The sequence below is a fragment of the Triturus cristatus genome, chromosome 3_2 (genome assembly GCF_964204655.1).
Source record: "Triturus cristatus chromosome 3_2, aTriCri1.1, whole genome shotgun sequence".
Taxonomy (NCBI): Eukaryota; Metazoa; Chordata; class Amphibia; order Caudata; family Salamandridae; genus Triturus; species Triturus cristatus.
In genome coordinates this window covers 271,964,660-271,989,937 of record NC_140584.1, presented here as the reverse complement: position 1 = coordinate 271,989,937, position 25,278 = coordinate 271,964,660, and positions in this window count along the sequence as shown.

The window sequence follows — 25,278 nt, the reverse complement described above, 5'->3', positions numbered from 1 at the left end:
TAAAGAAGCCGACAGGCCCCAGAGCCCCAAGAAGCCTGTAAGGTAGCTTGTTCACCTTTCAGTGAAGGGCTAAAAGTGTGGTTCTGGGCACTGACAGCTGGCAGTGGCCTCTGCTGGGTGTTAGCCTTTATGGCTGCACTGTCCCTGGCATGGTGGCCTGACCTCATGTCCAAAAGAAAGATAGGCCCCATGACCCTATTAGTCATGGTAGGTTAACTCAAGTTGTGGGTAACCCCGTTGAGTGAGTTGGGTATTGGCCTGGCTAAGATAGGGTTAGCAGAGGTGGACACCTCTGATTCCCAAGACCAAATGCCTGGATAAAGACACAGAAATAGCAGCCAAGATGTAGCTTAAGATAGGTCCTGACAATGTTGAGATAGGTCAGCTTCCCAGAGGAAGTGGCCAGCACAGATGGATGCAAGGCAGAGTAGGCCCTGCAACAACCCAGCCATTTAGCCTACTTGTCCTGGTCTGACAGACTAGGTAGACTCTCCCAGATGGTGGCTTAGCTTCCTGGCTTGTTGGCTGGGGTGGGTGGGTGGGCTTGTGTGAGATAATGGGGTTCTGTTGCAGTACCCCCCCACCACTTTCTGCCTGGTATCTGGTGCGGGAAACAGTCAGAACACTGGGGCCTCAGCCACGTGTGTTCAAACATCACAAGTTTAACCACGCATATGAGTGGCAGTGTGTGGTCTAGCTGCTGGTTTCTGCTGGACGGATGCAGGAAGACCACGCCAGGAAGAGAGCCAGAAGATGCGGTGAGGTAAGTGGGACGGGGCTGGTTGGGTAATTTCCAGGGCTATAGGGGGTCGTTTTCAGGGCTGGAGGGTCAGGGTAGTTTTCAGGGCTTAGAGAGGGGTTGGTAGTTTTTTAAAATAGGGGTTAGGCCTAAGGGCAGTGGAAGGGGTTGGGATAGTTTTATGGACAGCACGGGGGTGAGAGAGGGTTGGGGTAGAGTATGTTAAGGTTTAGGGACAGCACTGGGGTGGGAGGGGGTCCGGGTAGTGTATGTTAAGGGGTAAGGTTTCAGGCCTGGGGGGAGGGGAATGGGTAGTTGGGGTCGTTTTTAGGTCTTGGAGGGCAGGTCGCTTTTAGGGCTGTGGGGGTATGGGTCGTTTTTTAATTAGGGGTTAGGGTTTTAGACCTAAGGACAGTGGGAGGGATTAGGGTCGTTTTAGGGACAGCACAGGGTGAGAGGGGGTCGGGTAGTGTTTGTTAAGGGTTAGGACAGCACAGGGGTGGAAGGAGGTTGGGGTAGTGTATGTTAGGGGGCAGGATTTTAGGCCTCAGGTCAGGGGGAGGGTAACGGGTAGCTTTCAGGTTTTTGGCCTTGAGGGGGGCAGGTAGGGGGTTTGTAGCTTAGGGCAGAGGTCGGTGGTTTGGAGTAGTGGCGACCTTGACCACGCATACCCCTTTACCATTCATGCCTTTACCAAGAAATTGCGTGGTTAAGAAATGGGCTGTTAAGACGCATTCGTGGTTCGGGTTTCATGGTAGAGACATGCGTTGTTTAGCAATGCGTGTCTATGTAATACAAACATCTGGTGCAACTTCGACTGAAAATGTGCTGGGTCCTTGCTAATCAGGTCTCCATCACCAGTGTTCTTTCCCTAAAACTGTACCTTGTTTGGCACCACCTCAGCTACCCCTGTAAGTCCCTAGTAAATAGTATCCCTGGTACCTATGGCATTAGGACTGAAGAGGGTACTCTAGGGCTGCAGCACCAGCTGTGCCACTCTAGGGACCCCTCACACAGGCCATGCAAACTGTCACTGCAGCCTGCATGCCTGAGTAAAGAGAAAAACAACAAAATTGACAGGGCACACTGCTCTGAGTGCCATCCCAACACGCCTTACAGCCCTAAGGCAGGATGCTCTATATCACAGGTTTGGGCATATCTGCATGAGCAGACAGGCCCCTACAATATTTAAGTCTACAAGTGCCAGGAAAGCCATAGAGAGTACATGGACTGGAAACTCGACAACTCGAGTTCCCCAGCAACATGATGGCTTCTCTAAACCCAGGATGTTTTAGCACCAAACAACTCCTCTTAGTAAATCCACACTGATGCCAGTGTTGGATTTATTAAACCTTGTACTCAGAGGGCACCTCAGCAGTGCCTCCTGAAAACCTACCAACCCTAGTGTGGTCTCTGACTGACTTTAGGCAGCCTGCCACCACCATACATGTTTCTAGACCCCTGGGTGGAGAGTCTCTGCTCTCTGGGACCAAAAAGAAAGCACATGCTGGGCAGAGGTGTCACAGTGCCTCCCCCGGAACAGGCATAGAGCTTGAGAGGGTAGCTTCAAAGGCCTGCAGTCTTTGTGAACCGCAGACTCTGCTGCTAGCAGCAGATGGCAGCCCCCGGTTCAAACACCCTCTTTAGGCAGGAGAATTGGTAAAAAAACTTAGTAAGAATAAGAGGTGTGCCCTCCTTCACCAACTCCACCCCTCAGGTGGAGGAGGCAAAGTAAAGTACACTTTTCAGTGCCCACCATCTTGAAGATGGTGGGTCTTATCCAATCAGGGCTAGGCCTCCTCCCATAGGAGGGTGACATAATAGTGGGTGTTGCCCCCCAGGTAAGGAACCCATTGGTCCCTACCTACTACTCCCCAGTGATACCCCTAAATCTAGTATTTAGGTGGCTCCCCCAGACCCTGAAACTAGTTCCTGCCAATATAAGATAAAAAAGGATGAAGAAGATGCTGCGCAGAGAAGACTGATGATGCCCACTGACACAGCCCAAGCTCTACCAGCCAATCTGCAGCTGCAAAGACCCTGCAAAGGGGGGGCGTGGCTACGACACCACGCAAGATGGCAGCCTAGGGATTTTCTCTGCCGCACCGGACCTTTCCTCGGAACCTTTGTTGTACTTCCTCGGCGCTTTGTGGTACGCAAATGTATTCAACTGGCGTTGGATGTGAAGCTGCGTCTGGAGGGAGCTTTGCCGCATCTTGAAATCTCAGGTTTTCCGCTTTATCGGCATCACAGTCTCTCTCCCCTCACAGCGCCCGCCATTTTGTGTATGCGCGTTGCTTTTTCCTCTCAAGGAGCTACGCGCTAACTGAGGAAAACTTCTGCTCGCGTGCAGAGACCCTGTATCTTTACAATTGACTGTTACTCAGCCAACTTACAACTGCACGTTAGGGGAGGATGTTTTTCATTCTATGGTGCGCAAGATAGACTGCTTATTATCCATGCTTGTCTCTATGGCTCATTTATGTATATATGGCTTTAATTTGGGACGTGATTCCTATTAGCGTCACTGCTTGCTGGCACCCTAATAAATTCGGCTTCATACGTATCTGTTCACCAATGCCTTGGGATATGCCGCCTGTTGGATTTTTGGATGCAACTCTCTAGATGGCTTGCACGTTTCATCATCTCACCTGCCATTGTAATGCAGCTCTGAAACTCCTATACTGAACAGATGCAGTACAAAAGAACTTGCGTATTTCTTTGCAGTCTTTCTTTGTATCATTTGCCACATTAGATGCAGAGTTCTTCAGTAGTCTCCAGGATATTACTGGTGGACATTTTTCCGTTTATCATCTACCAGTATCTATTTCAACATTGTTCCAATCCGTCATTTCATGCCTTGTGGATTTGTTGATTTCTATTGCCCTATGCTTCCTTTTTCTGCGGGTGCATGTTTTTGTTCTCTCTGACACTGTTATCATTTGCAAATCGCAGCCATTGTTACTCCTCCTTCATTGCTAATTGGATGTAATCACTTTCTATGGGGAAGTTGCGTAAACCGCAGTTAGTTTTTATTCCTTCCAAGAGTCCTCAGGTGACTGTCTCTTCATCTTCTTCAGCCTCAGTCTCTTCTGCTTCCACAGTTCAAATGGCTGGAGTCACCTCTAATCGCTCCTCAGTGCAATCCATAGTGAACAAGACCTCCCCTCCTGCCTCTTCCTCTAAGCGCTTGAAGCATGACTCCTCTTCTCCGGAGAAGCCATCATCTCCCATCTCCATGGAGTTGCTTTTAGAGGAGATACGCGCTTTGCGACCGTTTGTAGAAGAAACTAACAACAAAATGCAGTTTCTGGAAGAGAAATGGTCGTCCATGGACAATAGGGTGACGTCTGTGGAACAGTAGGTTTCGGAGATGCAAACTCATTCTCAACGGATATCCTCTCTGGAAAAGTCGGTCCTTGTTCTCCAACAACATACCGAGGACTTGGAAAACAGAAATAGGAGGAATAACCTACATATTTACGGTTTGCCGGAATCTTTGGAGGGTGATGATCCTGTGGCATTTTTCACTTCCTTCCTTCTGAAACTTCTGGACATGTCACTTACTACTCCTCTCAGTATCCAACGAGCCCACAGGCTTGGTCCCCGTTCATCTGCTTCAACGAAACCAAGAGGTGTTATCATTCTTTTCTTGAAGTTTACGGATCTCCTCTCAGTTCTTTCGGCGGCTAGAGCAAAACGTCAAGTTGCTTGGCTAGGTCAGAGAGTGTTTCTTTCACAAGACGTCTCTAATGCTACTGCATCCAGAAGAAAATAATTTCTGAACCTTCGTGCTCCTTTACAATCCCTTGGTGCTCGATATGGCTTGTTTCACCCGTGTATCTTTAAAGTTACTCACCAGAATCGCACATGGACTTTTCAAGATCCTGGAGAACTCAAGAACTTAATTCATATTCAATCCAACAGTGGCATGGACACCTCCACTCCTTCTAGTGGCTGACTGTTTGTTTAAATTGATCGCTTAATTGCTTGTTTAATTATTGATTTTGCTGCAATTCTGATGATGTTTCATTTTCAGTTGTTACTTTTAGATGAGTTCTATTAAGTATAGTCTTTCTCCTGGTTTATCTTACTCTTATTGATTATTTGCATTGTTCTTTCTCTCTTACTCTCTCATGTTTTTTCGTAGTTGTTGGATTGTTGTACTTGCCTTATTGTATGTCATTTTTTGCTAACTACCTTTTTATGTCCTTATGCAGATCCATGGGTATACTTCCCTTCAGTTTCTGTGGTCTTTTCTTTTGTTTCCTGTCCTGGTGCGGTTTGGATTTTCGTCCTTCAGGTGCTTCATCTTGTTGAGTGTCACCATTGCCCCATTGTCTTCTTATATGTCCCCCTCAGGTAGGTTATTTTCAGTCGTCCTCTTGTATATGTACTGTCTCTTCTCGCTCTTTCTTCCTTCCTTCCTTCCACCCTCTCCTTCTCCCTTTACTCCTTGGTTTTATTCATTTTTTCTCTTTTTTCTTACCCCTTTTGCCCTTTCTTCTTCTCCCATTTCCACTCATTCTTTCTTTCTCTCATATTTCGGCTTTTTTGTGCATGCTAGTACTTTTGTGCTTTTTGTTTCTAGTGTTTTTCTATTTTATGTAAATTCAAAACTGACTCTTGGAATGTAAAAGGTTTTATTAATCCCATTAAAAGGCAGAGAGTCCTTTCCCATTTAGCCTCCTATACCCTGACATAGTTCTTTTACAGGAAACCCATCTTACTGAAGTTGAGTCTCTTAAATTGAAGAGGAGTTGGGTTGGTACTGTCTTATTTTCACCTGCCAATAACAAAAAGAATGGAGTTGCCATTTTATGTCATAAGAAACTAAAATGTGATGTTTTATTTCAGGAAAAAGACACTGATGGTCGATGGATACTAACTAAGTTACTAATTAATTCTATTCCATTGACTATCTTCAATGTTTATGGTCTTACACAACCAGTTCCTTCTGGCCTTTAATTACAAAAAAATGTATCCAGTATAAGGATGAATCTTTTATTTTAGGTGGAGACTGTAATCAGATTGTTGACCCATTCCTTGATCGTCAATCTACAGTCCGCTTCATACCCCACAAATCTCACAAACATTTTCTTGACACTATTTTGCAATCACGCTTTATTGACTCTTGGCGCTTCACGCATCCTGATACTTTGGATTACTCTTTTTTCTCTCCTCCTCATTCATCTTTTTCTCGTCTCGACTATATTTTTCTTTCTCAACCTCTATCTCAACACTTATTGTCTTCTTCTATTGAACCCATCGTTATTTCAGACCATGCCCCGATTGTAACGGACCTTGACTTGCTTCCACCGCTTCCCAAACCCTCCCGTTGGCGCTTCAACAGCGCACTTCTTGCTGATCCCAACTTCTCTTCTTCTTTTCGTTTTTTACTAGGGAATTCTTTTTATTTAACTCCACCTCTAGCACACCTCCTCACATCCTCTGGGATTCCTTTAAAGCAACGGCAAGAGGGTTTAGTATCGATTTCGTTTCTAGGAAAAAGAAGCTATATCTTCAAAAACGGAAAACTTCTCTTGCACTCATAAAATCTTTGGAACATAAATTTTACACCTCTTCAGATAAAGTTATCCCACCAGAACTTTTACGTGCGAAATTAGAGTTTAATAAAGTTACCTCTGATAATGCTTCCTCAATTCTTCTTCGTGGCAGTGCTCGTTATTATGGAGGCCGTAACAAATCAGAGAAACTCTTAGCCAATTACCTTAAATCCCGTAAGGAAGGTACACTTATAGAGTCCATTTATTCCTCTGATAATACTCTCCTATATAAAGACAAGGAAATACTTGACCAATTTCAATTGTTTTATCAACAACTTTACACTCCAGAATCTCCCCCTACTCCCTCTCTTATTCAGAAATATTTTGAGACACTTCCTAAACCTTCTAACTCTCATCTCAATTTTCCGGATCTTGATATTGACCTCTCATTACACAAACTCTCCATCACTTTGTCATCCCTCACAAAGGGTAAAACACCTGGCCCTGACGGCTTTCCTGTTGAATTCTATTTGCATTTTTCTGATCTTTTGTTGCCCCATCTTTTGACTCTTTTCCAATCTTTTTGCTCATCTGGTAAAGCAGAAGGTACTTTTCAGGATGCCACCATTTGTGTTATCCCGAAAGAAGGTCGTGATCCCCAATTCTGTAAAAACTACCGTCCGATTTCCTTAGTCAATGTGGATTATAAGCTGTTTGCTAAGATTCTTGCATTGCGTTTAGATCCCTTTATGCCCCATCTCATTGGCAAGGAGCAATGTGGCTTTATTAAAGGTAGACTAACATCTGATAATTCGCGTCTTTTTCTTAATGTTTTAAACAAAGCTTCATCTCTTTTGATCCCCGTGGCCGCTATTTCTGTTGATGCGGAAAAAGCATTTGACAGAGTTGATTGGTCTTTTTTGTTTGCCTCCTTACGTTGGCATGGTTTTGGTCCCAATTTCATTTCACTTATCTCATTGCTATATTCTTCACCCAAGGCCTTGGTGCTTGTCAATGGTCAACTCTCTTCACCCTTTACTCTTCGGCGTGGTGTTCGTCAAGGCTGCCCTTTATCCCCTCTTCTTTTTGTCCTGGCTCTTGAACCATTTTTATCCTCCATTCGTAGCAATTCCTCTATTTCTGGTTTTCCTTATGGTAGCAATCAACTGAAGCTTTCTGCATATGCAGATGACATTCTCTTGTTTATCTCTGATCCAGAAGTATCTGTCCCCCCTTACTTTCTGCATTCGACACATTCTCTCTTGTTTCAGGATATAAGATTAATTCTGATAAAACTGAAATCCTCCCTCTAACCAAAACCTGCCTTCCTCACCTTTTCTCTTCTACTGGCTTTGCTTGGAATAGCTCAAAGATTAAATATCTAGGTATTTGGTTCTCTAACTCTATTCCTTCTTCAATTAAATTGAACATGTTGGCAGTTTTATCTAGAATTGAACAACTTTTCAATACCTGGAACCCTCTTTTTCTTTCTTGGTGGGGTCGATTGGACTCCATTAAGATGATGATAGCCCCTATTCTAATATATATTTTTTCCATGTTACCCGTCCACGTCCCTGCACTCTTTTTTAAACGTATCGATTCACTCCTTTCAAAATTTCTCTGGAAAAATAAGAAACATAGAATTTCTCTGGTAAATCTTCGAAAATCCAAATCTAATGGTGGAGTTAATTTTCCAGATTTCCGTATCTATTATTGGTCCTTTTCTTTACGTCAGGCCTCGAGATGGCTTTCATCAAACTCTTCCCCTTTTACGCCTCTTTGGCTCCTCGTTGAACAAACATTATTATTGTCCTTTTCCTTTGGGGAAGTAGTACGCTTCTCTGCCAGGTCTCCCTATTCCTCATTTCACTTATTCAAACATACGGCGTCTCTTTTAAGACCCTTGGTTCACCCTTCTACCGTTACACGTGACTCCTTTCTAAACACACCTATTTGGTATAATTCATTGATTCTCTTAAATAATAGACCCATATCTTGGAACTCTTGGAGACAAAGAGGTGTTATATGGGTTAACCAGATCTTCGATGGATCGTCACCTTGCTCTTTTCCCCATTTTCAAACCTTGTTTCACTGTCCCCGTTCTTTTCTGCAGAAGTTTACTATTCTCATGGCAATAATTCTTGACTGTTATTATTCTCTTCCCATTTCATTATCATCAGTGCTTCCGTCTTCTCCTCTTCTTAAGATTCTCACTGCCCTTCCTAAGGCTTCGCTTATCTATAAATTTTCGTCTCTCCTGACCCAGAACGCACCAAAACCAAAGTGGAGCTTTCCTGGGAAACAGATTTTGGGTGCACTTGGTCTGTCGCCCTCTGGGATAAGCTTTGGTCCAGATCCTTAAAAATTTCTCGTTCAGCCTCTCTTACTCAGTCTTTATTTTATCTATATCATAGACTTTACCTCTCTCCTCTTTACTTATCTCGTTTTACACCCTCTTCTGATTCTAAATGCTGGACTTGTGGTAGTTTGAAAGCTGATCTTCTTCATCTGTTCTTTTTCTGTCCTCCTGTCTCTGTCTTCTGGAAAAAAGTTTGGTCGTACCTCTCTTGCATTTTTACATTCTCTGCTTCTTTCTCAATAACTGTCCTCTTTCTCGGTAGTCTTTCTGATTCTTTAGATATTCCTGCACACTCACATGGTCTTTTTGATCTCATGCTTGCTCTCGCATTTCAGCACATATCATCTAACTGGAAGACTCTTACGAATATCTCTATACAAGGCTGGTGGAATACTGTATGTCATTTTCACAGACTTGATGTTGCCTTTGCTTCTTCTTGTAATCCGAAACGTAATGTAGATTATTTCTGGCTACCCCTTACTACCTACCTTGACCGTCTGGCTTTGAAGAAGTCTGCATATATCAACTCAGAAAATTTTAAACCCCCTTGAAGAACTTCGACTCTCTCCTCCTTGTTATTTGTTATTTTTACAGATTTCCCTGTTATACCAGTTTTTCTGTTGATCATTTTGTTTATTGTTTACATATATCAGCTGATCGTATGCCGTATTTACTTTTAGTATTTTATATTTGATCATAATGTTTTTCCTTCCCTTCCTCCCTCTCTCCCCCTCTTTTCCTCTTTCTCTCCCTCCCCTTATCTTTAAAATTCTTATAAAATGCTTTTTGTCTCCTTAACATTGATATTAGCATTGTTATTCCTTTATACATTGTTTGAATATATGTCTTGTTTATGCTGATGTCTTTACTTGTTACCCAATATTTCAATAAAGCTCTTTAAACACTAAAAAAGACCCTGCAAAGAGAACGATGCCTGTCCTTTAGCCAGTGATCCCTTTAGAAGACTGCCTACCTTTGAAAAAGACCAGAACTCCAAAGAACAGTGATTCTGTGTTCAAGAATTCAACACAGAGGACTCTGGTGCCCTCCAGAACCACAATTCCTGACCACTATGCACCCGACTTCTCCGGCCTGTGTCCAGGTGGCCCACTGATCCAGAAAAGGTTCCCCAGTGACCCTGAGTCCAATTCCAGAGTTGGCTGACTCTCCCCTGGAATCCACGACAACGTCTGCAGTGTGACTCCAAAGGCTACCACCTGACATTGACCTGCCACGGTATGAGAAACTCGATGTCAAAAAACACCCCCACACCCAAAGCCCCTGGGCCTGACAGAGTCCCTGCGACCTACAGCATCCCAACTTACCTCTGCTGTTGTTGGTGCTCTTCGTGCAGCCTCCAGTCCAATGCCTGCAGCCTGTTTTCAAAACCAAGTTCCTCCATCCAATTACATTGGGCACCTGACACCGTGTTTGCACCCTGCTACCGGCCGACCCTGTGCCACTGGTGCTGTATGTTTGCTGCTGCCTTGTGCCCCCCCGTGCTTGCCCAAACCTCCAAGGCTTGAGGCCAACAGCCAATTTACTTACCTACAAGCACCCCCAGTCTCTTTTGGGTAACATTGGCCCAACCTCCAGATGTTACATCTGCCCTCAGCCAACCCTTTGCCACTGGTTGTGCAGTGTTTGTGCTTACTGGAACTTTGCCCTCTGCTGACCTTGAAACTGGAAGACTGCAAGTGTGAGTTGCTTACTTACTTGTAAAGCGGAATTATTATTTTCCTCCATAGTTTAACATTGCAAAGACTAAAAATTGCACTGTGCCCACTTTTGAAACTGAAAAGTATTTCTATTTAAAAACGTATTTGATCAAAGCTTTTGTTATAAAATTGGTGTGGATTTCCTTTTTTGAGTTGTGTGACATTTATTAGTCGCTGTGTGCACAACAAATGTCTTACACCTCTGTGTTAGGCCTAAGGCTGCTTGCCCACACTACCACAAATAGAGCACTTTGGGTTTACATTGAGTCCTGTGCACTTCTGGGGGAATCTCTGGACTCTGTGCATGGTATAACCACATAGTGGTATACCATGTACAGAGGCAGCTTCCTACACCTGGGTCACAACTCATGACAAGAACCTTCCATTGGTAGGTTGATTTAGGAACCTCATAGTTCTAGATCTGTGTAAGATGTAGATGACCTTGAGTCAATCAATCAATCAAATCAGTTTCATTCAGCTGGCATTCAGCCATAAAGTATGAAATAAAACAATGAAGCAGTATAAAACCAGAGACCAATCATAAAACGACTCATACATATGCAATTTTAATGACCTTGAGTCCTCACGCACGGTTATGGAACAATTCACCAAGGTTGACACATTTTTAGCCCACTCATTACAGGCTCAACAATACATATCTGTGTCAGTGGTCTCTGGTACATTCAGTTGTTCACCTTTGTTGTTTCGGGCCAGTTGCTGGTGACAGATATCTCCTTCTCTGAAAAAAAGCTTTTGTGAATAGCACTTTACATGAGGCCAAGAAACAAAATGGGTAGTGTTGTATACTGTTCTCCTCGCCGAGAGGCCTAGAAGGTGGTCTGAGGCCGGTCCATCCCATATGGAGTGTGAGGAGCCCTACATGGCAGTGTCTGTATTATTGCACCTGCAGGCACTCCGGTTTAATGACATTTCACAGTGCTGCATGAATTTAACCTTGTATGGTCGGGTTCTCCTTTTTTTTACCACCCCCTTGACAGACAATGTAACATCAACACAAAGTGAGGTGTCTTTGCTAAACTAGGCCCTGAAAAACAGACTTCGCACACACGGCCGTTTGTCCAGCACAAGGCATTTCCTTTCAGGCAATATACTTCACTGAGATATGGGGAATTAGGGAAAAAGGGGAAACAATGGAGAGATGTGTGAATTTGGGCTACGGGCATGAGGGAATGGAAGGGCGAGAGATAAAAAAAGAATGTCGGTTGGCGCTGGAGGGGACAAGAGAGGGCTGGGAGTTAAGTAATGCAACCACGGCTCTGGTGCAAGGATTTTGTAACCGGTACCAACTTACCCTGGCACTGGGGACAATTTTCTGTTATAAATGCATTCCTGCTGGTGGCCCCCGAGGCAGCTCATTAGCCTTTACATAGAGACAGGTCAGTCAGAAGCGGTAGCCAGTGGTTGAAGTACATAGGTAAGTATTGGAATGGTGATGCTGAGTGCAATGGGGAGGGTTTAGTGAGTGCGGGGAGGGGCAGAGATGTAGCAACAAAAAACATATATATATTTTGTGATCATTTTGTTGCCCTTTTAACTTCATGTCAAGACATGTACAGTATAACACACACCTTACAAGTTAAAGTAATCAGTGAAAAAAATGAGGTTTTTAAGTCTTGAAAGCGCAGTTGGTTAATGACGTCACTGCAGATGTCTTTGCGTGTAACTAAAAACTCACAGAACTGAATGCTGGGAGAAGCAGTTGGGAATAGTGACGTTTATCAACAGAAGAGTGCTATGAGGTCCTAGCCTGCGACTGAAAGCACTGTGAATATGCGAGTCGCTATTTACAAATGTATTGCGCCCAGTATAAGATAGGCTGCCACAAAATGTGCAAAGTGATACAGTGCTTTTTAATAAGTTTTCCATATATAGACACACTCCAGCTGGTAGCTCCCTTACATTACCTTTCAGAAAAAATAAACTTTTGCCACCATGAAACCACGAACGACCCCATCCCGTAAAGCCTCTGCTGGCTCCCAATAGCCTTTACATTTGCTGACTAACCAATGCACACGTTTACATTTCATCCAGATAGAAGGCCCCCTGACTAGGGGCTCGTGTCTTATTTAGCTCCATGTCCCTCCCTTGGCTTCGGAGCACAGGAGACCCCTCCTTCCCATTTTCCTGGAGTCACCTCAAGGTTTACATTAACTATTCAAGAGCAAGGTATTTTTTAACGAAAGGTAGGAGAACTTCTTTTGTAAAAATAAAAATTAAGATTAACATCGGTCCCAATAGGTCCAACCCACTTCAGCCACTGAGGCAGAGGAGCCACCGGGTACATTGAGAGACTGCATGATCGACCGGTGTTTATGCAGCAGGTGTGGGCCACACCGGAGACAGGGCCTGGCCTGCTCGCCCTTCGGAGGACAGCCAGGCACATGATTGACATTTTCTCAGGACTAACGGGCTATGTAAATGGAACCTGTCAAGTGACGTAGCCTCTCTCAGCTCAACTGGCGGTTGAGCATCACCGACCGGACGCACAATCGACCGATCCCCAAAAGGTACGGATAGCCCGAAAATACGTAATGGAAGCGCCCCACCTGGACTTCCGTTGGCCGCCATTACAGCCTGCATATACTAGCAAAGGTCACCAGCGTGTGCCTTGGCTAGGAAAAAAGCGCTCTTGAATTGAAAGGGGAGGAAAAGACAGCCAAGAAGTCACATTGAATCCGCACTTCCTTCCTCAAAGAGCAGCGCTTGTCAGAAGTGCATAAGACATCTGTCTACAGTGGGGAAAAAGTTCAAAAAATATATAAAATTGGAAGAAACATAATTTCGTATGTGTTGACCGGAGGAAAGTTCAGCTCTCATCCCTCGCCAGAATCCAGGGACAGCCGCCCGAGGGGAGTTTGAAATTAAATTACCAGTTTCATCTCAGAGTGCGCCCCGCCAGCGGAACAGGTAACGGACCATCCATCTTGAGAGATGTTTCTGTCCTGCAGCTTGTTCCTCTCCGACGCCATCTCGCGCCGCGCCGCGCCGAAAAGTGAAGACTTGAACGGGCCGGCCTAATGTACCGCCCGAGGGAGGATGGATCGGGTGCCAGGGCAGCCCGACCGACAGACGTCCTTTTCGGCTCTCAGATTCGTGCAGCCTCTGCCTCCTTGCAGCGGCAGCGCCAAGGAAAACAGATAAAGAAACTAGACATCTTTTTCAACATGGATTTATGCGCGTGAATCGAATATTGAGCATAGCCAGAGTTTAAATGCTGGCTGTTTACAGACAGACACACGTGCAGACAGAAGGACTTCTGCATCCAAACGCTTCCTTTTATGTGAAATGTTGCCTTTCAAACTTCCGGTCATGTGACCTACAGTGTTAGACAATGCCGTCTGATGAAACATTGGATTTTAGCACCAAAAAATGCTCTGTGGATGTAAACAGTTCCCAATATAGAGTGCTCCTATGCAGCCACTACATACATAACAGCAAGAATCGCACTATTTCATGTTGACAGCCACTTATCATGCTCCAGGGGCAGTATTACACATACTGTCCCGGGGCGCAGCGGGTCTGTGTGCTCATTTTGTTGCTCCCCTGGGGCACTATGGTATTACAGAAGAAGCTTGAGCGGCCAATGTCGTAATACTGATAGCACCGGTGCACATGTAGCAACAGATTCACCTTCTGAGGGTGTTCGCCTATTTTCATGGGGGCGTAGCCTTATGAAAATAAAGGAATCCCCGTGCCAGCACGGGCACAGAGGCAAACATGGCCTTAGGAGGCATAGGTGGCACACTGTTAGTGTTCCCCATGTGGGCAGCCCTTTGGAGAGGACGAAGGGGGCCCCATGACTCACTGACCCTGCCTGCAGGGGGATTTCTAACCATTCATTAAAGTGTAGACGTGTTGCTATATGCAGAGAAACACAGAGAGATTTTGGAACTGCAGCTCTGAATTTCACTGGATGCGCTGCCCCAGTACAGCGCGTGTTTGTGGTTGCCTCTGGGGGTAGTGCATTCATAGAACTAGGGTGCACTGTTCCTGATTGTACCTGGTGCACCTTTAAGTGCCATGATGCAAACAAGGACAGTGTGCCCTTTAGGTAATACAGTCCCAGATCCACACAGAGTTCATCTCTCAGTACTCCTCATTTCCCATAACCACGAACAGTCATAAAATGTCATGTCTAAAATTTTGGAAGTCATTCCACCACTGTGGAAGAAAAGAGTTAAGTGCTGTGTTAAACACTAGATTTGTGGGAATTCCAATCTGGTTACATAGAGTGGAGGAATGGACTCAATGAGCCATCGAGGAAAAAACATGGATCTCTTTCAATTTGAAAGTACTTCTAAGACTTCAATTAATAATTTAAGCACAATTAGAACATTGGTATATTGAGAACTCCATAAAAGGCAATGTAGTGACTACGGGCGTATCATGGCTGGTATAAGACAACTGCTCCAACATTCAGATCTCTGTCTTTCTGTTTCTTCTTCTTAATTTAGAACATTCTACTCTTAGTGAGTGAAATGTTCTAATAGCCTTATTGCCCTTATGCCTCGGGCTATGCCTGTTGTTAAAGGCCTGCGCCCACGTTAAAGGCCCGCGTCTTTGTCGCCTGCCTATAACTCGGGTTCAGTGCCTTTAACAACCGTTACAGCCCCCAGCAGCAAGCTATAAGGCTATATTAAGTCCATTGATGTATTTATCATCTTGGTTGATATATAAATCTGCAAAGACTGTTTGACCTCATAGTCGGACACTCTGATGGGCTTAAATACCTGCCAATGAGACATAGGACTGCCACCTGCGTCTGCTGGTCATGAACATGCAGTGCACGGTGCAGAGCGAGGGTCTTGGCTTTGTGTGTGCCCTCAGGGGTTGTTCACTTTCAATCATGGTACTTCTGATGTACATTTCTTTTAACTGTGTCTTTCACACTTTCGTTGTGAATGTTCTTTCCTGAAGACCCTCATTGGCAACACATCCAACCCAGAATAGGCTTAAAATCCAAGGCTTCACCAACAAATTAGGGATGTACAAAATTGTTATTATAGCAAAATATCACATACTTCCAGATTATTTAGCTTCACATACTTCAAATAATTTCTGTGCTATTTTTCAATTTCATTGAAGTGTTTTGGTTGCAGCAGTCTTGGTTTGAGTAGAAAATGTCTTGCAGGAACTCTGAAACTGAATATGAGCTGCAGCAGCGTGAGCTGTGCTAGGAAACATCATCCTGTGACTTTAGAAACTGCATGGGTAATACGCTGAGCTGGTACCCCGTGTGCCCTTTGTACGCCAGGACTTGCCTACTGTACAGTTTTATCCAGCGGCGGCTCCTCCCAGTGGCGGCTCCTCTGCTAAGGCGCAGGAGCGTCACCTCACTGCGTTACAGCAGTGAACGAAAGAAAAAAATGATAATAAATTGATGTTCTTATCATTTAATTTGTTCCTGCTGCGGCAGCATAGCGGCGGGGCCGGCTGCTCTGCTCACAGAGTAGGGCAGGGGAGGACTGGTGGGCACACTGAAGTACACATGAGGCTTTGGCCAGCCGTTTTGCGCACTTAGTATGTTCTCCACCCAGGCTGCATTACAGTCTAAATGGAAAACATGCACAGTCCCACAGCCCCGTCTGAGCGCCTAACTTCAGTGCTCAGACCAATCACAACCTGCATTGCAGCATTTTGATTTGCTTAGGGGAATCTGTCTGCTTTCTTTCCGACCGACGGAGGAGAGACGACGTGGGACAGAGAGGCGAGGAGGTAAGTGTATTTTTCTTTTTTTTACACCGCCTTCTCCCTCGTCCCCCACCCCGCTACCCCAGATTCATGTCGGCCACCACTGGCTCTTCCGCTAAGGCGGAGTAGCGTCATCCACTGCTCTCCGAGCAATGCAAAGGAAAAATAAAATGATAATAACAGAATGTTATTATCATTTTATTTTTAGCATGGAGCTTGCAGCCTGGTTAGGGTGGGTTGGGACTAGACTGGGCTCGAATGACGTCAGAGGGAAGTGGTTGGTGCCCCATAAGGATGCATGACGGTTTTGCCCGGCTGTCTTGAGCTGGCCAAACCGTCATGCGCACTTGGCATGTTCTCCACTGGGCTGTATTGCACAGCCTGGGAGAGAACAGGCACAGGCTCCCACTTCCTGCCTGAGTGCCGAACCACGGTGTTCAGACCAATCACGATGCTGCTGTCATGCTGGTGACAGCAGCTCCGTGATTGGCTGGGGGAGTCTGTGAGCCTGGGTGCTGCGGGAAGCAAGAAAATCAGCAAGAGCGGAGTAGAGGCGGGGGCTGGTGATCGGCGACGAGCAGGGAAGCCATTTTTTAACCCCCTGCCACGGTTCCCTACCAGCTGCCACCAGTTTTCACCCAGATGACCCTGCCATGCGTTATATCCAGAATACCTAAACATTTTACAAGAATTAAACAATATTGCATATGGGGAAAAAAATCGCAGTTTCACTCAAGGCGGCTACAAATGCTTGTCAGGAGTCCAACCAACTTATCTCTGCAATACAGTTGTCCCACATGCTTCTGTTTGCAACTTTTGCCTCTCAGACTTTCACCCCCTACCGACTCAATCAGTGTCCTCTTACAGATCCCTACCACAGCAAAAGGGGAATCAATGTATTCTATCAGCAATGTGGAATGTTGCCTTCTGCAAGGATGCGCCACAAGCAAGTTCAGCAAATCTTGTTATAAAAAATCATGTGATGCAGTGAAATTGTTGCAGTCTTCCTGAGCTAAGCGCTTCTTCATTCTCAGACACCTACAGCAGGCAGGGGTTCCAACACAGCAGACCGTGATCAGTACCCACTACTTGTCTTTATTTGGAGCAGCACTTTCTGTTGAGGGCGAGACCGGGCCAGATAGCTAAAGGAATCTTGGTGAGCTTGTTCCACGTCCAGGTAGGAGTCGTCATCCTCTTAAGCACATCCTGATTTGTCCTGTGGCGGCATAATCAATAATGCACCCGGGGCAATACAGGCATGTGCACTGGCTTTGGAGCCCTCAGGGGACTTTGGTATTATAGAAGGGGCTGCAAATAATTGCATAGCTACTACTGTCATACAGAGGTGTTCTTTTATTTGCACGGGTGTCATGACCCCAGGCAAATAGGGAAACAATTTGGCTCTGAGCCTGTGTTGAATTACACACATGGGCACAGAGACAAAGAGACTGTCAGGAGTCACTCTGTCTGTGTACTAAATACTGAATGGGTCCCAGTCAGTACACTCCCAAAGCAAACTTTGGAATGGGGAAAGGAAGACACAGTCACTCATTACACCTGCCTACAGGGGAGACTCTGCCCCCTTTCAAATGTGGTCTACACAGTAAGAGACAGACTGGTGGCTTCAAACAGATGGCCTACCTTTCACTAATGGGCTGCTCCAGGGCAGGTGTGAGTTCACCGTTACACTTGGGGCAGCACTTTCATTGCGATTGGGCAAACTGAACTGGTCTACACCCATAGCACCCAGTTAAAAGTGCAACATGAAACTGACAAGGGTATTGAGCCACATCTATTATATGTGCCCTAGAGAACAGGCCGTGCCAGGGCCACTCCATGGGCCCAAGGTTGCAGAAGGCATCCTAGCCTGGCCTTTTAGTCACTGATGCTTTGTATTTGTATTATAGATAGGTTGCATATATATTGTATAAATGTATATTATTGATTTATGTATGAGAATTTCATAATATTATTGATTTGATGTATTTTTTAATTGTTTTTATACCATTATTGGACTCAATTGATTGAGATTAAAATACATTTTTTTTAAGGACCAATGTTTCATCTGTTTGCTTTCACACTGAGTCTCTCTAAAAAGTCACATTGTTATGTTTGAGAATCTACATACTGCCTAGAAATGTATTTGCAATTGTTCACTATGAGCCTCATTTACTACAAAATGACGCAGCACTATGCCACAAGCCATTTTGCTGCGCCCAGCTACATCATTTTAAAAGCCCTGGGATGCATCGTATTAACAACAATTCGATACATCCATGTGCTTAGCCCTGCACTGGGGTGCAACTGGCTGCCATGCGCCAGTGCAGACCCCTTTGCGTCATGTTTCAAGGGTGCCTGCGTTGTGGGGATGATTGCTTTTGTGCAGGAAGGGACATCTTCCTGCACAAAAACAATCACTGATGGCATTTTTCTTTTTCTATGCATGCTGCAGAATGCAGCACACATAGAAAGAGGAAAAAACATGGAGAAATGCAAGCATTTCTTCTTGTTGCAACACTCCTATGCCACCCTTGGGGAGGCATAGGATTCTGGCACATTCTCAGCTTTACAGAATGTTGTAAATCTGGGACTGTGTCAGGTTCCATGGATGTTACGTGGGAACACCCATAGCGACTCCCATGGAACGCCCCATTCACACATAGTAGTGCATGAAAGGGCCCATATTTACAAGGTCATGAAAAGTCACACATGGTGGCCTTGTAAATATGGGCAAACCCATTGCGCTGCTGGTGCATTAAAATAAATGAAGCACTGGTGGCGCAATGGGCTTGTAAATGAGACCCTGAAGTAGCTGTGGGCATATTGGCTAAATTTCTACATCCTATCCTGGATTCCATTCACTTTTCTGACACTGATTGGCCTCCAGGTGGCACTTCATTATGCTCAGTTTATTAAAACAGGCACTGTCTGCTCACTGCCAGACTATCACTGCCAGACTTGGCACCACTATATCGCCTAAATCTGAAGGTGATCTAGCATTAAACACGTTACTGGTTGGTATTTCCAGGAGATTAGGAGATGGGCAAGCAAAAATGTAGATAAATGAGTGCCAACTCAATTAGAGTATGGGTTTGTGAATTTCTTCTGTAATTACACTAGCAAGCTGCTGGTGGATATGACTGATGGATTTTCTGCTGTATGACGAGGTGTTATTGTACCAGTGATGCAGTAAATCTGCATGAAACCAGCGGTTTTCCAGCATATGTGGAATCCATGCAGACCGGGAAAATACACAAAAAAGTGAAACCAAACATATTTCACTGTCAAGCCAACACATTAACAGGGAGAGCCTTCCTGGTAGGTCGCCCCCCCCCTCCCCACTGCAGCTCCGCCTGCACCCCCGCTGTCTCTGCTGCTGCCGCCGGTGAATCGAGGCCCTCCACCACCCGCAGGCTTCCACCTGTGCCTCATCCCTGGTGGCCAGTGGTGGCCTTAGGTTTGTTTTTCACTTGCTGCCTGTTGCTTTGTGCCCGTAACTGTCTGTGCCCCCTGCCCCCCGCTCGCCGCTTTGCTTTTGTGCTCCCTTTTATTCTGTACCCCTCGCCAACTTCTGTACCCCCGTGCTGACTTTTGTGCCTCTGTGTCCCTTTGATTTTGTACCCCTTTTGCTCTTCTGTGCCTCGCGCCGGTCTCCTGTCCCCCGTCCCCGCCGATGCCTCCCCTGCAGCTCTGCCCCCTCTGCGCCCATTTGTTACACCCATCCCTCGCCTCCCAGCTGCTCCTCCCTCCCCACCTCCCCATATATGGCGGCCTCTGTGTGGCCGCGTGCAGCCTAAGGCAAGCCCTTCTGCGCCCGTCCGTGCCTGGACCGCGCCAAGCGCCAGAACCCCTGGCCCCCGCACCAGCCACGAAGACTGCCTCAGCTACGACGCCAAAACCCTTGTCGCTCTCAACCCAGGAAGGACCCACACCTGTTGCAAGGCCGCCCCAAGGAGCACCCACGCCCCTTCACCTGCCGGAACTGCAGCTTCCCCTAACGCGAAAGCGCCAAGACACCTACCACGACGGAACCCAACCAGCTTAGATGCATCCTGATCAACACCCGCTCCGCACACAAACACGCCATCGAACTCTGGGACCTACTCAACACCACATCACCAGACGTCGCCTTCCTGACCGAGACCTGGATGAACAAAGCCTCCTCGCCCGACATCGCCATAGCCATCCCCGACGGGTACAAGATCCCCCGCAGAGACTGCACCAACAGGGCCGGAGGAGGAATCGTCATCGTCCACAAAAACACCATCAGGATCTCAACAAACACCAATGACACCCTCAGCACCGCCGAACACATGCACTACCAAATCCACACAGACCCCAAGACCACCCTAAGAGGCACCCTCGTCTACAGACCGCCATGACCCCGGTCCCAATTCTGCAACTCCATCGCTGACCTCACCAGCCCGCACGTGCTGACCTCCACCGACTACATCCTCCTCGGAGACCTGAACTATCACCTGGAGAGCAACAACAACAGCAACTCCTCCACCATCGACAACCTCGGACTGAAACAGCTCGTCACGACGCCGACCCACATCGCCGGCCACACGCTAGATGCCATCTTCTCCTCAACCCCCACGTCACCTTCAAACACGCCTCTGAACTCACATGGACAGACCACCACTGTATCCACTTCTCCTTCCGAAAACCCCTCACACACCACCGCACACCACACACCGCACACCACAGACCCCCCGCCGCTGCTGGGGCAAAGTCACTGAAGAACAACTACAGACAAGCCTCGCACTCAACCCTCCGACGAACCCCGATTAAGGTGCACTCACCCTCAAACGCTGGATGAATGACTGCGCCAACACCATCGCCCCGCTGAAAAACCCCGCCAGCAGAGACACCAGCAGAAGAGTCAGCTGGTTCACCCCGGAACTCCTTGACTCAAAACGCACCTGCCGGAAACTGGAAAACCTATGGCACAGCGACAAGACGCCAGACAGCCACGCTGCCCACAAAGAAGCCGTCCGCAACCACCACCACCTCATCAGGACCACCAAGAGGACCTCCTTCACAGACCACCTTGACAACAACGCACACAACAGCAAGGAACTCTTCACCATCATGAAGGAACTCTCCAACCCCAGCTCCAACGCCAACGACATCCCACCATCGCAAGCCCTGTGCGACTCCCACGCCACCTTCTTTCATGGGAAAATCACTGACATCCACTACAGCTTCAGACCCCAAACGACCCATGCCGACCGCACCGAACTCACCACACAACTCCGCCCACGACACCCTGACAACCTGGGCCAACGTGAGCATCGAGGACACAATCAAGACCATGGGAACAATCCACTCCGGATCCCCATCTGACACTCTCCCGCACCACATCTTCAACGAAGCTGGCAATTCCATCACGCCCCACCTGCACAAAATCATCAACCTCTCCTTCGAGACCGCCACCTTCCCTGAGAACTGGAAGCACGTAGAGATCAACACCCTACTGAAGAAACCCAAGGCGGACCCAAGCGACCTCAAGAACTTCCGACCCATCTCCCTGCTTCCGTTCCCAGCTAAGGTCATCGAGAAGATAGTAAACACCCAGCTCTCCTGTCACCTCGAAGACAACAACATCCTGGACCCGTCCCAATCAGGATTCCGCAGCAACCACAGCACCGAGACCGCCCTCATTGCCGCCACGGACGACATCAGGATCCTACTAGACAATGGCGAAACGGCGGCCCTCATGGACCTCTCCGCCGCCTTCGACACCGTCTGCCACCGCGCACTACGCACGCGCCTCCACAACGCAGGGATCCGAGACAAGGCCCTGGACTGAACCACTTCCTTCCTCTCCGGCAGAACCCAGAGAGTCCGCCTCCCCCCATTCCGGTCTGAGGCCTTTGAGATCATCTGCAGCGTCCCTCAAGGATCTTCCCTCAGCCCGACGCTGTTCAACGTCTACATGGCGCCACTAGCACGCATCGCCCGACAGCACGACCTCAACATAATCTCCTATGCCAACGACACTCAGCTGATCCTCTCCCTCACCAAGGACCCCCTCACTGCCAAATCCAACCTCCACCAGGGAATGAAGGCCGTTGCAGACTGGATGGAGGACAGCCACCTCAAACTGAATACAGACAAAACAGAAATCCTCATCCTCTGGTCCAACCCCTCCGCATGGGACGACTCCTGGTGGTCCACGTCACTGGGGTCCCCCCCAGCCCCCACCGACCACGCACGCAACCTGGGAGTCATCCTCGACTTAAAACTCTCCATGACCAAACAAGTCAACGCAGTCTCCTCCACCTGTTTCAACACCCTCCGCATGCTCCGCAAGATCTACAGATGGATCCCGACAAACACGAGGAAAACAGTAACCCAGGCCCTAGTCAGCAGCAGACTCGACTACAGAAATGCGCTCTACGCAGGAGCCTCGTCCAAGCTCATCAACAGACTACAGAGAATCCAGAACGCCTCGGCACGCCTGATCCTCGACGTCCCACGCCGTGACCACATCACCCCCACCTGAGGAACCTGCACTGGCTCCCCGTCGACAAGAGAATGTCCTTCAAGCTCCTGATCCACGCACACAAGGCACTCCACAAAACCAGCCCAGCCTATCTCAACAGTCGACTACCCTTCTACGTACCCAACAGGAAACTCCGCTCTGCTGACCACGCCCTGGCCACGGTCCCACGCATCCGGAGAACTACCTCCGGAGGCAGATCCTTCTCCCATCAAGCCGCCAGGACCTGGAACACCCAACCCCTCTACCTGTGACAAACCGAAAACCTGCTGACCTTCAGGAGACAACTCAAGACCTGGCTCTTCGACCAATAGCAGCAGCATCCCCCCCCCCCCTCCACAGCGCCTTGAAACCCTCACGGGTATGTAGTGCGCTTTACAAATCATTGATTGATTGAGAAAGAGTCAAGCCAGGGCTCGGCTATAGGTCCAAGAGCCTGGGCACCAGCTGAGCCCTGGAAATATTTGCCACATAAATCATGCAACATGTTAGAATGTGATAAGGTGCCTTCAAAGTTCAAGAAAGTGAATTTCTTTAACACACTGAAGTGTTTCACCTAAGTAGGTCAGATTATTTGAAAGCTATTTATTTCAAGTGAGTGATTTAAAACATGAACTAAGAAAACCTTATAACTAGCTATTAGGGAACTAAGAGGCAAGTCCATTGTCTTCTTCGTCTAAATATTTCTTTGATTCTTATTATAGATGGAGCAATATTATGTGCTACTGAAGTTAGCGCATGACGTTTTTTGTACAGCACACATCTCAAATACACATACTTTTTAAACTCTTTTTATTCGTTTTATAGCTCATTAACCAAGAAATGCAATAGATGAATCATCCATACAGCTTACACTTTAAGCAGGATGTTCAACTGTATAGTCTTGAGAGTTTCAGCCATTCTGCATGGAGACAAAGTGTAAGAGAGAGGTATCTTCCCCAGATGTTTGGAACATAGCATTGCATGGGCCTGTTGCCCCCTCCCGCGTCTTTCCCTGTAAGCACAATAGCCCCGATAAGTGTGCCAGTTGCCCCATATCTTCTTCTATTTCTGTGGGCAGCCCTTGATCTGATAACCACCTTTTCTGCTCACTGACACCAATCCGTATCAGTTTTAACCCTGGGCAGACAACTAAGGTACGCTCGCATAGTTTGCGTAGTTTGTGCTACTTCACGCTACGTGAATTGCACGTAGCACAGTGCAAAAACGCATTGCGTAGCGTAGTTGGCATTTTTTGCTCGCTCGCGGTCCTCAACGTCAAGTTGGCGACCGCGAGCAAGCAAAATAACATCCCGGCGAGACTTTTTCCTTGTTCGCGATCAGCAATATCAAGTTGCCGATCACGAGCTTGGAAAATAAACTCCCGGCGAGATTCTCAACGCGGGGAGGTCAGATTTCTCATTGCCAGTGGTCGCTTATGCTCGCTACCGCTCGCGATGAGAAACTACCAGTCCGCGTTGAGAAAGCTGCAGCTCGAGTAAAAATCTACTCGAGCGGCAGAAAGCGACAGCTCGCACAAGCATCTGGCACCGTGCAATCATCACGAACAGCGAACTACGCACTTTGCGTAGTGCTACGCGTATCTCGCGTAGTGCGAAGTGCACTTTGTGTAGCTACGCGTAGCGCTACTACGCAAACCACGCCCAGGGTTAATCTGTTTTCCTTTCCGTGACCCTGGGGGGTGCAGCTATTGCACATGCACTCGCTACGTTTCGTTTGTCCACTCCTGCTTCCACCACCAACCAGAGCCTCTGGTATCTAGGCCACGCCGTCTCACCCTCTATATTTAGTAAGTGCCACTTCACCTATAGCGGGACATCCAGGTTGTGCAACCATGTCATTATTTGCGTTACTCCTTCCCATGAAGCTAAGCACACATACTTGAAGATGCTGTCATGTGTGATAAGCAAAAAGCTGGCTCAGAGAATTAAAGCATTTACTTAAGATTACACATTTTTGTTTAGCTGGATTTGAACCCAGATTTTCTAGTTTCACTCTGTGCAATTCAGCCACTTGATTAGTATCTCATTTTGATAACAAGAGTTAATACCGTGTCTTTAACTCTTGGAGGATGAAATTTAGAATGTGGGTGTGAGGCAGAGTCCACCTTTCATTTTGGGCAGTTATACCTAGTGCAAAACTTGCTCTGGGACATAACAGTGTTTCACAATAGACACAGACCACGTTACAGTTTATTTTTTTGAACAGGGAGATTTGCTGGGATTCAAACCCGGTTCTCGATGACGCATGTTTGACAGCTTTAGCCACTAGGTCACATCGCCTCCTGTGAAAGCTCAGCTCTTTGTAAGCTCGAGGTTCCAAGAGGACCTAGCGCAGAGCTAGAGCCAGAGGCAGACATCTGGTTCAAGATTTCTGTGGCTCGCCCACCTCTAGTCGGTGCAGTTACAGTATATCTCTGAATGATGGAGCAGTACGTGGTAAAAATTCCGCCCAGGCCAAATCAGAATTTCTCCCACATTCAACGAACATGAAAATGTGAACTGAGCTACAAGTTCGACTTTCTGCTCATTTGGGGGCATATCATCAAGGAGGCGATATAAAATTATCACTGCTTTTGCGTCCGTTTTCGGACGAAAAGCGGCGATAATTTTATCGCCTTATCAGCAAGGTCACGCTATCGCGTGAACCCTTGCATTAGCTCCCTTTCCCGTAACGCCCAGCTTTGCAACTCTAATGAGATGCAAAGTGGGCGTTCCGTCCCAAAATAACTGGAG